This window comes from Asparagus officinalis, chromosome 4 (assembly GCF_001876935.1).
Source record: "Asparagus officinalis chromosome 4, Aspof.V1, whole genome shotgun sequence".
NCBI classification, from domain to species: domain Eukaryota; kingdom Viridiplantae; phylum Streptophyta; class Magnoliopsida; order Asparagales; family Asparagaceae; genus Asparagus; species Asparagus officinalis.
Genome location: NC_033797.1, coordinates 21,986,163 through 21,992,258, shown reverse-complemented (window position 1 = coordinate 21,992,258; position 6,096 = coordinate 21,986,163).

Below are 6,096 nucleotides of genomic sequence, written 5' to 3'. Positions count from 1 at the left end.
ACCTTCCTGCGCCTGTTTGGAGAGGCGGATCTGGAGAATGAGGAAGAGAGGTACTCTTCAAACTTTTATTGATCGAACTCATATTCGATCCCTTCATTCACCCGGATCTTGAATGCCGGTTGCGTCACGACAGCCTCGGCAGCGAGGCTGTTGGCTCCCATTGTGGTCGCCAGTTTGTTTTCGGAGAAAGTTGCCTTCATTGTAGAATTCATTATAATATGAATTGCTTATAAAGAATTCAAAATATTCAATAAAAAATGAAAGATTACAACCTTTTAAAAATAACGCAAGATCCGTTCGTCGTTTCTTGCTTGCGTGGGTCTTTAGCCGGTGACGGGGATGTAGATATCCGTGGACTACCTGACAGTAAGATCAGATCCAGAACTCCGTTGATTCGCGAGGGAATCTAGAAGCAGAAGCGCTTATCTCGACAACGGCAAGATAATTGCTCTTCTTAGAATTATCACAACGGGATAATCCTAAGGATCGGATGCGGGCGGTGTAGATCTGAAGAAGCTTTCTCTACTGTGTTGAAGAACTCAATCAATCTTCGATTCGGCAGGGCTTCGCCAATTCTCCAAAAATCCAGATCTGAAAAAATAAGGCTCTGAGGCTTGTATTTATAGGCACAGGACGAGACACCTCGGGGGTGTCTTAATTCAGGCTGAGACGCTGTTTTTTTGCACATTCGTCCCTTTTCGCCGTAACTTCTTCATCCGAACTCGGATTTGAGCGATTCAAAGTGCGTTGGAAAGCCGACGAGGAGTTCTATAAGCTCCAATGATTATATCATCAGTTGAACAAATGAGATACAAAGGGTATTTTGCCGTTTGTGAACGATACGAGGTTCCCGATCAGTTCGTGTCTTTGTTATTCTGAAATTCCGTTGGTTTACGTAGTTTGTCGATTCACTTCAAGCGTTCACCGACATCAATCAAATTTCTATGAACCGGATAGTGACGTTCATCGTCGTTTCTTAGCACTGAGCTGTTCGTGGAGACCTATAGGCAATTTTCGATGCCTACATTTATGAGATGATAGCCACTCCTCAAATCGGCATTTGAAAAGATGCTCGAGCCTCCCAACTAATCCAACATATCGTATAGCCGAGGGATTGAGAACTTGTAGTGAATTGTAATCTTGTTAATGGCTCAACTGTCCACACACATCCTCCAACTCCTATCTTTCTTTGGTGTCAACAGGGCCGGAACTACGCATGGACTCATACTCTCTCGGATGTGGTCTTTCTTAATAAGGTCCTCAATAGTTTCATGTAAAATATTCTTCTCCTACGGATTTATGCGATAATGAGGGAGATTAGGAAGCACTAAACCTGGAATAAAATCAATGTGGTGCTGAATATCTCTCGTGGGAGGAAGACCATTGGGTAGCTCTTCAGGAATCAACACTTAGAACTCCTTAAGTAGCGACTTCATCTTCTCTGGAACCTCCATGGGCGTATTTAATTCCTCCTTCATCACTAAGGCAAACCTTCTGGTGCACAATAAGAGAGAAAGATCTCAATAAGAATTCTTGTATCTCAAAGGAAACAATAATCTGAAGCCTAATATCTCATCAAAGTGAGATATTAGCTCTTCCTCTCGTCAGCTCTAGGACTGCGCGTCGAGGGATCCTAAAAGCAATTATAATGGCCACAAACTCAAACAAACCAATTTTACGTGGTTCGGCAAACTGTCTACGTCCACGGGGCTAGGAGGGGGATCTACTATTAGAGGGAGAGATACAACTAGGGTTTACAATCACTCAATCTAAACCCTCACACAATCTCTCAAACCTCTCACAAAAGAATCTCTCTTAAAAGCAACACAAAATACTGCACGAAAAACCACGCTCTAAGTCGACGGCTCCTCTGTACACGAACGTTGCTATTTTACCGCCCCTATTTTTGCTCCTGCCTTGCACTCCACGCAGACAGCCGCAAAAAACCAAATCACAACCTCCTTCGCTCAGCCCACGTTTGCACAAAACCCTAGAAATATATATAGCTGTAGTAAATCGGGTGGGCCTTCAAATTCGTGGGCATTCTCTTCACGCGGAAACAAAGTTCACGAACTTTGTTTAGAGCGTGGCCCCCACCCACGTGACACCATTCACAATTCTCCATCTCGGTGAAGTTTTCCCAAAATTGAGCCGACACCAACCAAACCAAATGTCTCACTTGTTGTGTCCAGTACACCGTGAAACAATTCACGACAACAGACTCAATCCATAACAAGTCGAGACCCAAACGAGAATACAAACACTCTCCAAATGTCAGTATCAACTCACCAAATCGATCTCACCTCCATCAAAATTCAAACCGGCTGCATTATAAAGACTGCCTACGTATCCTCTTGCCCAAGGAATCAAGCCGAACGTAGTTCATCCAAAATGGCCGCGAACGACCTCAATCCACTAGAAGAGTTTGCAACCCTTCTCCAATATTATCAACTCTGCGGCTGATAGCACCTCCAATGGCCTCAAACACCTTCACCTGAGGTGAACCAATGACCATATCCAAACTACGTCTACCAGCTACACTCGAATCAAAACCCAACTCATCATCTGCATCCAAAACCAAATGATCTCCAAGCCGTGTCACCTCAGCTGGAATCCTAAACAATGCAGTATGATCTGGAGTATGTAGGAAAATCTCCATCCAATGTGGAGTAGCATCAATCTCCACCTGCTGTGATACCTCTAAGGTCTGTCCAAAACTCTCCACCTGCTGAGAGTCAATTGGCTTCCTCATCGAAGCCTCAACCAAAGTGACACTACCAGACCTATCTTCCAATGGAGTTTTACCTCCAATCACAGCAGTTGACAATTCTTCAATAGGATGACCCATATATGTCGAAGCCTCTGTCCAGAAACTCTTCTGCAAACTATTGCTCGACCACCAACACCGTTCCTCCTCCAGCAAGACACGGTTCTCCAAAATTTTCACCCTATCTAGTTGCCCCAAGATTTCCTTTCCAACGAAGTGTTTCAAAATACCGTGAGCTCGGCTCCAATACAGAAACATGTCCATCTTGTATCTCCCACCCAAACTAGAGTGAAGTACATTCACCTTTCTGCCAATATCACACTTCTTCAATCTGATGGAGACTACTAGGACTTTATCCAAATGGGATTTGGTTGCAACCCAAACACGCCTAGAACAGCCACCAACAAAGGAAATCAAACTTCGATTACCTCCCAATGATGCTCCCTTGGAAGGCCCCCAAACATCCACGTGAACTCCTCTAGAACGACCCTTAACTCGGTGAATAGAGGTGTCAAACTTCACCTCGGTCTTCTTACTCACATCAACATGTTCACTGGACTTCAAACTACAGGTCTTCGCACCCTCTTTCAATCTATGTGAGGAATCAATACTGGAATGACCAAGCCCCAAATGCCGCAGTCTAGTCGAATCAATAGAAGTCGTCAGTTCTCCACCTGCCACTATACATCCAGTCAAGTAATACAGGTTATTCCTCCTGACGCCCTTCATCAAAATACGAGAGTCTCTCGCAATCTCGAGAACCATGTCCTCAACACGAACCTTTAGACCCTCTCCAACTAAAGCTCCAATCGAGATCAAGTTCTTCCTCAAAGAAGGAACATATCTCACATCGTTTAACTCTCTAACAGTCCCGTCAAACATCTTTATGCGAATTCTTCCTATCCCAAGGATCTGGCATGCACGGTTATCAGCCATGTATACCACACCACTATCCAGTTTCTCAAAATTGGAGAACCATTCCCTTCTAGGACACACATGATAGGTCGCACCACTATCCAACATCCACTCGGGTTCCTCCGAATAGCTATCTTTCGGATTGATAGAAAGCGAATAAATAGAAGAGTCAGAATTATTACCATCTGATACGATGTTTGCTTCTGATGATGGTTGCTTTCCTTTTCCCTTCTGCTTATTCTTCATCCATTCGTCGAGCTTTGGACAGTCTTTCTTCCAATGACCAGTCTCTTCGCACCAAGCACACTGATCTTTTCCAATTGTAGGATGCCCTACTCTAGACTGTGACTTCCAATTCTTTCGGTTCGGATTCTTCCCTCTTGCGACCAACGCCTCTGCTACCGGCTCAACTGAAGCCTCCTTATCCTTCTTTCGAAGCTGATAATTCACAAGTACAGCAGTGACCTCACTATACGAAAGTGATGCCTTCCCATTAATCAGAGTAAGAACGAATGTCTCATATTCCTCGTCGGGCAAGGAACTCAACAACAGCAACGCCTTGTCCTCATCTTCAATCACGACATCCACATTCGCCAAATCCGCAAGAAGCTTAGTGTAGTGGTTCATGTGATCTCTAATGGAGGTTCCCTTCTTCAATTGGAAACGATAAAGCCTCCTCTTCAAATGCAAGCGGTTCTCAACACTCTTTGTCAAATACTTGCTTTCGAGAATCTCCCAAATCTTCTTTGCAGAAGTCTCATTCATCACATCATATTTTAGATCTTGAGTCAAACAAGATCTAATCACACCACACGCCGTTCGATTCATCTTCTTCCAAACATTCTCTTCAATCTCATCTGGTTTGCCATCTAACTCCAAGGTATCCTCCAAATTCTGCGCGTTCAGCACATCCAAAACCTCGCATCTCCATAATCTAAAGTTGTTTGTGCCATTAAATTTTTTCACATCTATCTTCATAGAGTGGATATTCAAACTCTGAATGGTCTTCGCGCCAGAAGCACCACCCTCGACACCCGAAGCACCTTCTTTCCCCAACATCCTTTCTCAACGCACCAACGAACGAAGAATAGATCCAAAATTGAAAAGATAGAGTCTTTACCAAAAAATCTCACCTTTATCACCAAATGAAGCCCTAGACGAGCCTCCAAATTAATCTACTCCTCCAAATAGCCCAAGTGTAGCCCGAGCTCTGATACCACTTGTTGTGCGCAACGAAAATTTCGGCAGAGTTTCTGGTGCACAATAAGCTGATACCACTTGTTGTGCGCAACGAAAATTTCGGCAGAGTTTCTGGTGCACAATAAGAGAGAAAGATCTCAATAAGAATTCTTGTATCTCAAAGGAAACAAGAATCTGAAGCCTAATATCTCATCAAAGTGAGATATTAGCTCTTCCTCTCGTCAGCTTTAGGACTGCGCGTCGAGGGATCCTAAAAGCTATTACAATGGCCACAAACTCAAATAAACCAATTTTACGTGGTTCGGCAAACTGCCTACGTCCACGGGGCAAGGAGGGGGATCTACTATTAGAGGGAGAGATACAACTAGGGTTTACAATCACTCAATCTAAACCCTCACACAATCTCTCAAACCTCTCACAAAAGAATCTCTCTCAAAAGCAACACAAAATACTGCACGAAAAACCACGCTCTAAGTCGACAGCTCCTCTGTACACAAACGTTGCTATTTTACCGCCCCTGTTTTTGCTCCTGCCTTGCACTCCACGCAGACAGCCGCAAAAAACCAAATCACAACCTCCTTCGCTCAGCCCACGTTTGCACAAAACCCTAGAAATATATATAGCTGCAGTAAATCGGGTGGGCCTTCAAATTCGTGGGCATTCTCTTCACGCGGAAACAAAGTTCACGAACTTTGTTTAGAGCGTGGCCCCCACCCACGTGACACCATTCACAGATCCTTCCTGGAGTCCTGTCTCCAAGTGTTACGAATGAAATCGAACCCTGAACTCGATAGCATTATTTTTAACTCAATGTGTTTTGAGTCCGTATATGAAATAACCTACATTGATATAACAAACTATTGAAGAATTAGATCGACGAAAATAATGCATTACAACATATTTTATCACATGCATATTCTCAGGTGACGTGTATACCTTGTTCAAGTATGCGGGATACGCCAACTCTTCGTAGGGGGAAGTTTCATGATGAGCTTTCTACTTGATTAGACTTTGTTAACAAGTCCATACGTTTTTCATTGTTCAAGGCTTTTCTTTAATAATTTATTGATTTTGTTTCTTTTTTCCCCCCTTGTACTCACTCATCTTTTTGTGCTTATATTTGTACTTTGTAGAAGTTTTATAGTCATAAATGGCGATTTCTTAGTTAGCGGTACATATCTTTGCTCGGCTTTTAATTTTAAAGGATAGAGGCA